Source organism: Mytilus californianus, unplaced genomic scaffold (genome assembly GCF_021869535.1).
Source record: "Mytilus californianus isolate M0D057914Y unplaced genomic scaffold, xbMytCali1.0.p SCAF_75, whole genome shotgun sequence".
Classification (NCBI taxonomy): domain Eukaryota; kingdom Metazoa; phylum Mollusca; class Bivalvia; order Mytilida; family Mytilidae; genus Mytilus; species Mytilus californianus.
This window is the reverse complement of record NW_026262729.1, coordinates 411,874-425,085: the sequence shown is the minus strand read 5'-3', so window position 1 is coordinate 425,085 and position 13,212 is coordinate 411,874. Positions and strand designations below refer to the sequence as shown.

The 13,212-nt window shown below is 31.5% G+C and overlaps 1 protein-coding gene across 23 annotated transcripts in view; it reads right to left on the bottom strand.

Annotated features, from left to right (window-relative positions):
* LOC127710370 (activated Cdc42 kinase-like) overlaps positions 1-13,212 on the bottom strand; it is a 136,599-nt gene that overhangs the window by 56,207 nt on the left and 67,180 nt on the right. For 22 of the 23 annotated variants that reach the window (XM_052216167.1, XM_052216160.1, XM_052216159.1 and 19 more), the window contains one exon: positions 9,188-9,227. The gene's annotated coding sequence lies outside the window, so the exon portion shown is untranslated. Of the gene's footprint in view, positions 1-6,848; positions 7,137-9,187; positions 9,228-13,212 lie in introns of those variants that run through there. The other variant, XM_052216166.1, reaches the window with a different exon arrangement.

Here is a 13,212-nt window from a genome sequence, read left to right as displayed (position 1 = left end):
TTGTGGTAATAAGCATTGTGTATAAGTTTCATAACATTTGGTTGTGGCAAACTAAAGTTAGAGAACGGAAACAAACTTTCGGACGTACGGACAGACAAGGGTAAAACTTAATGCCCCCATAAAAATGTTCTAATGATTAAATAATATGACTACAAGTCATATTAAGTTAATTTAAACATTAATATCATGGAAACTCAAAACACTTCAAATTTAACAGGAAGCTGATTAAAAAACTCCTGTATCAGATGTCTCTTTCCACTGCAGATTCTACTGCCCTATAAAATATTCTAATTTTATATGAAATTTTCTGATTTTTAAGTAATTTCTTTTTTTTTTATGACAATCCTTATGAATATTTTTTTTTTTACAAAACTGAAGAAGCTGATTTGGACCAGTATAAGTCTGCCTCCATCATCAATGAGTTTACCCTATTGGTTCCCCCTAGGTGCTTTGCAAACTTCCAGAAAATGCAAATAATCATGTAACTTATATAAATGTTAAAAAGAATTATGTAATGTTGCATTACACACAAAGAAGCTGATTGTATCCTGTTAACAGTTTAGTTAACTGGTTCCCTCCAACTGTTTACCCTGCTCAGGTTCCCTCCATTTGATCTACTGACCTCCTACACACAAGTTATATAAAATCATCATAAGATTTATGGCATAACATAACCTTGAGATAAAGATAAAGATAATTTTATTGGTTCAAAATCCAAAACTATAGGATTGTTACCAAGACAATACAAAAACATACAAACAAAATCTGACCACATTTATAAACATTATATATATATAACTGTGTATCCTTGAGAAGAAAACTTATTACATATAGGATTATATATATGCTTTTAAAAGGCTAAATTGGTTATAAACTTTAGATCTGAGCTGAATACCAAATGTTTGATACTTCACCATGGTTGATAGATTACACATTGACAGACGTACATTTCACACTCAATTTACACCAATAAACAGACACAAATATGTGTTTATGATTCTTACTTTGTAAGGCAAATTATCTTAAGAAAATTGTGAAGGAAAAATAATAGACAGAAGTCTATTTGTACCGACTGTGGGACACCAAGGGAAAAGATGTGTTCAAAACTAGAGAACTTGTGAAAACAGTCATAAATTTTCACTTCATTGGACCATGGTGACCTGTAGTTGCTAACTTCTACATAATTTGGTCTTTTTGGTGGAGAGCTTTCTCATTTGCAATCATACAACATCTTCTTATTTTCAAATAAAACACAATGATCTGAACTTTTAACTAATCTGAAGAGTAAGAGGAAAAGTCAATATGATATGACTGAACTGTTAACTCAAATAATCCTATTAGTCAGCAAATCATTATTCTAGAAAGTCTGAAGGACAGGTATTATGTTCAAAATCCAATAAAAATCAGTATTTTTCATCCTGAGATAGATTTTGTTCTCAGTAAGATCTTTTCTCTGTGCACATTGCTGTGGCCTTAACTGGTTACATTATAAGCTATTAAGGGTCTAATGTTTCATGTGTCAGTTTCACGCTCTCTGGCTTTTAAAATATAAACATGAAATTAAGTCCTGTATTTATAAAAAGACACAAGATTAAAATCTATATTTACATTTAAATTTTACAAGACAGCTGCAGCTGCTCTAATAAATAAAACAAACTCAAACATTTACTTAAAAAAAAATCAACCAAGAGTGCACATGCTGTCAGAAATGTCTTACCTGCTTTGCTAATCATGATTGAATTTATGTTGAAAGTATTCATATAAACTTAATCATGTTTCAGCATTTTATAGCCTTATAGGGTATGGATTTTGCTCATTGTTGACCTATAGTTGCTTACATGTCCTGTCATTTGGACTCGGGTGGACAGTTGTCTCATTGGCAGTCATACCACATCTCCTCATTTTTATATCAACATTATCAATGATCCATGTAATTGAGGTCAATGGTCAGATGAACACTACCAGACTGACATGTACATCTTATAATCATTTCATACACCAAATATTGTTGACCTATTGCTTATACATGAAGTAACTGAAAAATAGACCAAGAGGAAAAACCTTAACATTTGCCAATGAACCATAAAAATGTAGTCAAGGTCAGATGAAACTTGATAGATAACATGTACACCTTACAATCATTCAAAAAACCAAATTTCGTTGACCTATTGCTTACAGTATCTGAGAAATGGATTTAACCAAAAAAAACTTAACAATTTGATCAACGAAGCATGAAATTGAGGTCAAGGTAAGATGAAACCTGCAAGACAGAAATATACACCTCACAATCATTTCATACACCAAATATAGTTGACCTATTGCTTACAGTATCTGAGTTACGGACTTCTACAACCTTCATCACAGGCAATACAAAAACCAAACAAGGATCATTACAAAGAATCTGTTTGTAATATACATGTTGATTAAAAAACAATGTATAGTACATAAATCAACTATAAATAATTATAAGACTAATTCAAGTCTTATAATGATTAAGTACAAGAAATGACACTTCCCATAAACAACCAAATGGATCATGTACTAGATAGGTTTGTCAAGTCATGGTGAGATTCAATAATTCTAATAACTCAAGTTAATATTCTATGCACTTTATTCTTTTTCACTAAATATAGTAAGTGAATGACACTCCAGGTATAGCTGAACTGTTTTTTTCTTCTACCCCTCCATAAGTATGTGTGTTATTTAAGGTCACTTTAGTCCCACTTTCTTTGGTTCTGAGCTGGACAATCTTTGTATATTACATATTGAACTGTATTTGTAATAATTGTAGATTATTGTATTGTACATCCATATCATAACTCCCTGGACAAGAGTGCACACACTGAAATGTTTTGCCTACTTTACTGACCATTGATTTTATGTTGATAGTCCTAAATATATAGCTTTATTACAAGTATCACATAAACTTAACATGATCCAAGAAAATGAGGTCAAGGTCAGATAAAACAAACTGGAAATACATGTACACTTTACAATCATTCCATACACCAAATATAGTTGACCTATTGCTTATAGTTTCTAAGAAACAAACTTAACCAGGAAAACTTTACATTGACCAATGAACCATGAAAATGAGGTCAAGGTCAGATGAACCCTGCCAGACAGACATGTACACCTTACAATCAATCTATACACCAAATATAGTTGACCTATTGCTAATAGTTTAAGAAAAACAGACCGAAACACAAAAAAATAATATTGAAAATGAACCATGAAAATGAGGTCAAGGTCAGATAAAACCTGTCAGACTGACATGTACATCTTAAAATATTTCCATACACCAAATATAGTTGACCTATTGCATATAGTATAAGGAAATAAGACCAAAACACAAAAACATAACTTTAACCACTGAACCATGAGATATGGACTTGACCATGAAAACTTAACCTTGTTCACTGATCCTTGAAATGAGGTGGAGGGCAGGTGAAAACTGCCTGACAGGCATGAGAACCTTCCAAGGACGCACATACTAAATATAGTTATCCTATTACTCATAATAAGAGAGAAATTAACATTACAAAAATGTAGTCACTGACCCATGAAAATGAGGTCAAGGACAATGGACATAATGACAGACAGAAACTTCATAACATAAGGCGTCTATATACAAAGTATGAGGCATCCAAGTTTTCTACCTTCTGAAATATAAAGCTTGTAAGTAGCTCACCTAACGCCACCGCCACCACTGCTGCAGTATCATTATCCCTATGTCTTGCTTTCTGCAACAGAAGTGGCAGACTCAACAATAAATGGCATTGCTAAGAGTCTTCCTCAATAGGTGGAACTTATTAACGAAATCAAGGTGTTAAAAATTTAAGTTCGAGTAGAAAAATTAAGGGCAATGTTTAGAAATGCAATAGTTACAGGTAGACAACCAATATTCATATAGTCTTTGGCAATACCTATTTCATATTCTCATATTCAACTGAATTCTTTTTATGTTAATGCAACCATGGATGTTCAAAGGGTTTGACTTTCTAATAGAATACATACGTAATGCATAAATAAGTCATACATGTATTCTGTGATATTTTGTCTAAATGTTAAAAAATCATTGTGTTATCTAGTAAAAATTTTCAAAGCTTGCTATTTATAGTTGTACTTTCTTTAGCTCCAGACAAACCAAATATGGATAAGTTATTTTTTCCCCATTGAAATCATAAGTACATGTGCTTTTGGCAGATGCATATGGCTTTTCGTCATAAATCAATGGTTTTTTGAAAGGCTGTAAATAATGAAGCGATAAAAGCTATCCAGATTTGCTCAATTAATTCTTTCACTCAGCTGTGTTTTATACTACATGTATTGATATTTTACAACAGAGAACTTGGAATGTGAGGAATTTTACTGATTAAAATTGATATAAAAATCCATAAATATTGAAGATTTTCAACAGTTGGTTTGTATTGATTAAAGAAACTTTCTATAAATATCCCTTTCAAATTATGTGGATTTTTCTTTTTCAACATGGCTTTGTCTTTTAAAATTATATATGAAGTCTGTAAATCTACATCTATGAAGGGTAAAACATCAAAAGTCTGCATGTGCATTTAAAATGCACCATCCATTACAATTTCAGTTTACTCATCTTAAAGCCTTTGGATTGTCAAGCCATAAATCTAACCTACATGAACTTCTTAACTGGTGGTAAGCAGACAACATGTACCACAAACCTGCAAAGGCATATGAAAGTACCTGAATTGGGAAATACTGGTAAAGCATCAGTACAGATTCAATAAATAAACCAATTAAAGTACATTTCAGAGATACATCTGTAATTCAACTTATAGAACCCTCTTCTTTGAAGCAAAGTTTTCTTCAAACATGATAAAAGCAATTGAATTTAACCATTTTCACCTTTTAATAGTTCAAAGACCGAATACATGTAAACAACACATTTAATCAGGTTTTATATAATCTTTCTAAGTAGTTACATGGCCTCAGTTAGTTATTATAATACTTCACAAGTATAATAAACCAAGATAATCTTGACTAATTGGTTCTTCCTAAGAATTCCATATTAATGAATTGAAGCCACTGTGATATAAGCCTTTGTTTTGCTAATATAAATATAAGAAGATGTGGTATGATTGCACAACTATCCATCAGAGACCAAATGACATAGAAGTTAACAACTATAGATCAACCTACAGCCTTTAACAATGAGCAAAACCCATACTGCATATTAATTTATAAAGGCCCCAAAATGACAAATGTAAAACAATTCAAACTAGATTCCTAACGGCCTGATTTATAAGTACAAAACAATAAAAGAAAGTTTGCTTTAATAGTGGCTGTTTTTAAATAAATGATAAACCTGTTTTTTTTGTAATCTTTAAAGCTGTTACTTCTATATTTTGAATTTCTCTCCCCTCTTCAAAGCTGACTTTTCAATAGTCCTGTCAGACATTAGTTTCTGTCATACTTTTCAAGAGTCAAGATATAGCTGACTTTGTTAATGCACCATGATTTAACATGCTATTGAGGTTGCAGTGCAGCATTGCAGATGCTGCATATTGAAGTCAACAACCAAACAATTGAAAATTGTTTGTTATTTCTTTAGATAATTTCTACTAAAAATTATTTCTTGTGATCTTCAAGCAAACCATCTACTTTATATCTGTTCTTAGTCTCAATGCAGTTTTATCATGTATTAACTATGTAATAATTTCTCCATGCTTCAAAACCCTTACTTCAGGTCTGCTTTCATGTTAAATTGATCATAATTAAAAGAATAACTAAAAGGAAAAGGCAAAAACTTACAGATATGCTTCAATTGTTTTCAATTAAAATCTAATATGCCTATGATATGCAAGTATTAGTTGTCCAATTGGAGGTTTGATTTTATTTTTTTGTTACATTTTGTTGAAAATGTCATCTGTGTTGGTGGGGATCATAAATTTGGTATCAATATAAATGGATTGCAATCAAAAGAAAAGGACATCTTTGGCATTAAATAATATATGTATGCTCCCACCGGCACCAACCATGGTATCAAATTAAAGTTATTTGATTGATTGATTGTTGGTTGCTTAATGTCCAGTGGCAAATATTTCATGCATATTCAGGACGATAAGCTAGTATATTTGAAAAAAGAAATCTGTTACAGTTTCATTTTTTTAAATGTATGGCACATAAACTGATATAAGACTGCAATGACTAGTACTGACCTCTTTAACTTTAGAAATAGTAACATTGGCAGACAAATACTGTAAATTCAGAAATTATTGCATGCATTTATTATTGGGATTTTTGATGAATGAACAAAAATGCAAGATTAATTATAGCGATTTCTGGAAAAGCTGCATACAGATATATGTATCAGATATCAGAATGCAAGTTCTGATTATTGCGATACTCACCCAGTCGCATTATTAGCATTAATAAAAACCTCGCAATAATTTCTGAAATTTACAGTACTTAATTGATTGTTGTTTGTGTATCATCCAGAAGCAAATATTTCATGCATGTTCAGGAAGATAATTAATTACCTTGTGATGTGAGACTGAAAGACAGTGTTTTCCATGAAATCAAGCAGACTTATTGTTTTATACTTATAGAAATCTTATTCTTTCCTTTTAAATTAAAACAGGCTATTCATGGAAAACTGTTAAAACTGAGCTCAATATCAGGCACTGGGTAATTATACTGGCAAGGTGCTTTGGTAGCTTGCTTAAAATCCTATAAGAGATGCAGTTTTATACAGTTATATAGAAACCCAACCCAAACAAAGGCATTAACTTTATTTTTAACAATATCAATATTGGTTGGTCAACATTGAAAAGACCTGTTAAGTATACTTAATTGATAAAAGTATTTTTTACCTTTAAAGTGTAATCCCAAACAAATTAAATCCAAGAATTGTCAACATTCAGTATTTACACAATTCATTATACCTATTCCACATAATTAACTAATTTTATTATTTCCCAATAGATTAACACCACATTCCTGTTATATGGGACAGAAAAGGTAAACAAACTACACATAAAACAATCAACAAAAATAAAGATCAAAGTGAATATATCCAATTCACCAGGTAAGACTGTCCAGGTATAATCACTGTGCTATTTCTTAGTACATCTATTTACATATATTTTGACATTGATAAGTAGTCAAACATTCACATGATCCAGACAAAACATCTCAGACAGAAGCTTGGGGAGCATTTCAAAATCTACTTTAGTCCTGTAATTTTGAACTGTTCGATATTCTTTTCATTGAGAATTAGAATGCATGAAAACAAAATCTTGATAATTCATTTGCATATAATCGGAATACATTAAAAGTAAATTAACGGATTAATCTTTAAAATGGAGGAAAAATAACAATGTCTTCTCCAGAGCAAGGATATTAACTGACGATTGGATCTTTTAACTCATTTTAGCCTCCAATGACTTTAGTGATCATCTTATACATGGTCATCAAGACTGTCACATTTCAGTTCTCCTCTTTGAACCAAACATCAAAAACTTATCAATTACCAATGGGCTGTGTTCATTTGGTCTTATCATGATGATTTACCACTTTCCTAAGTAATAGTACTCTATTTCTAATGACCGTAGATTGACATCAGGACACCTTAGGTTAAACCTGTACATTTTACACCACTAATCTGTAGACAATTAATTTTTCTCAGGTAACACAATAAGATGATCCGTCACTCTCTGCCCCCAGGGAACTTATTGTTGCATTTTCTCGTTAAAATTGTCCACATTTTTTATATTGTTGATAGATATTTCACCCTGTTTTTCCAATATAAAGATGTGAAGGAAAAATTTGTGTTTTACCATGTGGGATACCTTCTAATTTTCAATAAAAAGAAGAACTAAATGTTACTTGATGACACAGACAAGTTTAAATACCACAGTGTCTGGATCTTCAATGATTTCACTATACTCATCAATAGTTTAATAAAACATGTCTGGTCTCTCCACTCAATGAACCTAGTAAACAAAATCAAGTTTACAAACCATGAGCTCATATTGGTTAAATCATTTTTTCCTTTAACTTTCTTCTATTACCAAGCAAAGATCTATCTAGTAAAAATAGATCATATTGACTTCTGTTTTAGCTCAACGACTTGAAGCTTACTATGCATTATGGTTTTGCTCATTGTTGAAGGCCATACAATACTGTGACCTATAGTTGTAATCTTCAAGTCATTTGGAGAGTTGTCTCATTGGCAATCAAACCACATCTTCTTATTTTTATATTGAACAGGATTTTCTTGACATTAAAACACACTATTAAGTTTACTTCTTCATAATGGCACCATCCATTTAATAAGTGAGGTGTTACGAGCCAGGGAACTTCATCTCAAATTTTGGTGAATTTTTTCAATCTGAACTAATATAAATTTTCATCCTATTCCATGCTGAATAAAATAAATGGGGAATGTGTCCATGGGACACAGATGAAGTCCCCGCTTGCATATAAAGTTATAAAGAAACATAACTCAAGAACAGTCAGAACAGTAAAAGTGACGCTACCCAAGTTCAAACTTGATCTGAGTTTTGTGGTAATAAGCATTGTGAATAAGTTTCATAACATTTGGTTGGGGCAAACTTAAGTTAGAGAACGGAAATGAAAAATTCAGCAATTTTTCCCTTTGTAAAGGGGCATATCTCTAGAATGGTAAAAGTGACGCCACCAAAATTCAAACTTGATCTGTGTTTTGTGGTAATAAGCATTGTGTATAAGCTTCAAAACATTTGGTTGAGACAAACTAAAATTAGAGAACGGAAACCAATTTTGGGACGTACGTACAGATGGACAAGGGTAAAACTTAATGCCCCCTCCGCTACGGCGGATTTCCTCCTCCTCAGTTAGGGGCTAAAACCTTTTTCTGATGGAAAAAGACAACTGAACTGAATATCTACAGTAGTAATATTAGGGAATTATTTTTACTATGCAACTAATTAATTCTAACACACAAGAAGCTATACATAAATAAAGCTGAAGGACAAATTCTTTCTGAACCTCATTTAAATCATTGAGTGACAACTGAATCCAACATTCTTATGTAAAACAATCAGTTCAATGATGTATTTAAATGCAGGTACATGTAAACAATGAATAAATTAATTATTATACAATCGACTGCATAAAATGTATTATTATAAATAGCATGATAAAGTTATATAAATTAATGGAGACTCACCTCAATTGCTTCTAGGTATACCAATTCTTACATATCCAATCTAAAATATCGAAATATTAATTTAATATGATTTATATCTATTGATCTGAGTGATCCCATTGTTTAACATATTGACTTATCTCGTTAGTATATCAAAGGCATGCCTAACACAGGTGTGAGAAGGTAAATCTTTGAGAATTTGTTAGATCTTTTTATCTGAGTAAAGAGAAAAACCATACCTAACACTAACATTAGTTCTTTACTTTGGTTTCCTACTCAAGTTTATGATTGTCATGAACATAGATACATTGGGCATGAAATAAAATGCAAAATCATGTAGCCATTTGGTATTTTTAAAATTCTAATGACACTTATGTATAACTGTGGTAATAGTCTGTGGATTCATCATTACTTATTGGATACAAATTTACATGTATTTCTTTGGTACAGAGGAACCACAAACGTAAATGTTCAACTAATTACAAATTTCTTTAAGGATATATGCACATTTAAGCATCACCATGAAATCAAGTATCCATGAAAATGCAAGTTTTCTTCAATCCACGAAACATAGGTACCTATGAGAATAAATGAATCCACAGTACTATTTAGTCTTAGTTTGAAAATGGAAGTTCTATAGTCCACATAGTACTAACATGGTTTCGAACAAGTTAAGAGAGTTTAAAGAAATTAATCCATTGTAATTTCATATTATAAATTAAAAGTAAATATATCAACATTCAAAGGCTTAATAATCCATACATCCATGTCAGCTTGTTGACACTTTCAATTCAACTTTAATGCTAAAATGCACATACAAATATTCTTTAATATGCATGTGAGGCTCATAAATTTAATGAGGACATCCATTAGTATGACAACTGAACCAACAGTGATCCCAAGACAACAGGAAAAAGCACAGATAGAAAGAAATAGCACTGTCTCATGACATCTACATATACAAAAGAGAGGCCAAAGATACCAGAGCCAAAGGAACATTCAAACTCATAAGTCAAAAATAAACTGACAACACCATGGCTAAAAAAGAAAAAGACAAACAGAGAAACAATAGTATACAAAACACAACATAGAAAACTAAAGACTGAGCAACACGAACCCCACCAAAAACTTTGGGTGATCTCAGGTGCTCCAGAAAGGTAAGCAGATCCTGCTCCACATGTGGCACCCGTCGTGTTGCTCATGTTAGTACAAACGTGGTGATAAGTCTAATTCAATACACATCCGGGAAAAGGGGATGGGATTGTAGTTACAACAATTGGAACAAGTAGTCTTGTGAGCACTTAACCTTACCCCTGTTACATCTCTCTCTGTCAGTGAAAGGAAGCATATGTCTTAAAATGCACCATTCAATTCATACCAGAAAAAATATATACATTATGTTTGTGATAAAGAATACCAGAACATAACAAATAACAAACAAGGACTATTGTACTTTAAAAATAACTTACACTCTATAAAAATGAAATTTAAACATTAAAATTTTATTGCTTCTATTTTCATCAGGTTGTCATGGTAATGTAACCACAACTAAAATCATATAAACTTTTATTTCTTCAGAATTGTATGGTGCAAACTTGAGATTCAATGAACAATTTACCACATCAAAAAGCTATCATTAGTTCCTAATTCTTTTTGGCAAACACTTTGAATTAAGCCTTTTTTATGTAATAGATCATAAGCTATGTTTCCTTGGCAGCTCATCTGTAAACAAAGTGAAGAAAGTTGTAAGAATGATCTACAACATGTTCAAAGATATCACATCAATTAACTGTTATCAAAATACAGTCAAACCTAAGAGTTGTATCTTTTTTCCATGGTGGTCCTTGAAAAAGATCTGCAGGTTCTAACTATCATTTCTACAGAAAAATACCCAAGTTGTGTCGGTCCTTTGCAAAATTTTGGTGGACAGGACCTTCTTAACCACCACTTATCAAGAACTCTGAAGCCTGTATAAAGTTCAACTTTGTGACCAGAGAAACTTGACCTGATAAGAAAGGAGACATTTAATAATGAATCTAAATTCAATATGAATAGGTATAACTACAGCGGAACAAGAAAAGGGTGACTGACACGGCAGGTGTTTGCTTAAAAGAGGTGACCTTTATAACAGGTTGGAAAATTAAAATTTTTGGTCAGCTGTCACTTTTATAAGGTATTTTTGGTATTTTTTTTTTTAAATTTGTACACATCTTAACAAATACACCATGTATCAAGCTAACCATTTTATTTGAAAATAAACTAGAAACACTGTGCTTATTAAATCACAAACTTGAAAAGCTGTAGCTGGACGCCCACACTGGAAACAGCAAGCTTAAACAACAAAGCCCCTGCAACATTTCAGGAAAGATAAAAACCAGAGAATATGCAAGTTCAAATGAGTGAGATCTGAAGACAGACAGAAGAGACTTGTTAATGCTAAGTATTTCTGACTGTAACATGGAAGTCTGAGTTTCATGACTGAGGTCAATAAAAGCATAACTAACATTTTAAAGAACATATATGTACCAGAGAATGTAGTAGGAAAACATGAAGTTGATGATGTTGCAAATTCATTATTGCCTTTTGAATGAAAGGACCAATTCAAAGCAAATATATGGTTTTGTAACATACATGTATAGGCATTCATCTCAAGTTAACTTGTATAGTTCAATTCAATTGTTTCATGACATTTTCCCCTTATCTCTTTTATTTAGATTTATATATATAAATAAATGTTTGCAGACAAATACATTTCTACTGGTATTCTAACCCAATTTAAAGAACCCATACCTAATCTTTAACACTCCATTTATTACCTTTTAACACCCATTTACCAACAAACAAACCACTCAGACACAATTATTTTAATCAGGTGTTAAGTTAATTGATGTTTTGTGAAAATGTAATGGTCAATTGATCAATCTGTTTTACCTGCTGATTATCTTATCAAAAATCTACACCAATATTTATGACCTATGGCTACTTTAAGACATGTATCTAATGGCTAAAATCAAACTGTCCCAGTGAAATAATAATGATAGTACATAAAGATAATAACAGGAATCACCAAAATATTTACATTAGTCATTTTGGGGCCTTTATAGCTTGCTATGAGGTATGGGTTTTGCTCATTGTTAAAGATCGTAAGGTGAATATTAAATAATAATATTTCTAGGTCACTTGGTCTCTGGTGGAGAGTTGTCTCATTGGCAATCATACCACATCTTCTTATTTCTATAATGAAAGAAATTAGGAACAGCATATATCAAGTATTCTTGTCACATGACCATCTGTGATTCTTATTTATTAGGATGGCATTGGAAATAAGCTTTTTGTGTTTATTGGCCATTTTTTTCACAGGTTTTAGACATAAAATCTACATGAAGTCACATCTATTACAATATATTAACGTTTTATTTACCTTTGTTTCCATTTCCATTTGTATATATCATAAATATATAGCTTTCAATTGAAATAAAGATTTTTATCAATATTATTTAATGAAAATCTTTTTTTTAAATACAGGTGTCGAAATGTTACACAATGAGCATTAACTGGAGTATCACATTTCTATTATTTAACATTTAAAATTCTCTCAAAAGCTTTTCTCTTTCTCTTTTTGTGACTTCCAATAATCAAGTATTTTCCTGTGATGAGTAAGCATGGGACAGATGTTTCTAATATGAATCTATGCTTGTATACAACATTGCCTTATCTTCAGGTACAGTATTCACCCTGAGTGACATATAATGGCTTGTAAAACCAATCAGATACCAATCAAAAAGTTCCCATCATCTAAACAATGTGATGCTTTAACATAAGAAAAGTGCAAATATTTAATGACTATTTTATCACTTAAATTAGGCAGGTCTTTACAAAAAAAAAAAAGCCAAGGACCAAAGGATTCTCAAAAGAGACTTGAACCAGAAAATTTATTAACTCTCCAGAACTGTTAACCTAGCACCCCCTAAAAAATAACCCAAAAAAAAACAAAAACATAAAAACAAACAAAAAATTATAAATAAATAAATGAAAAAAAAACCACC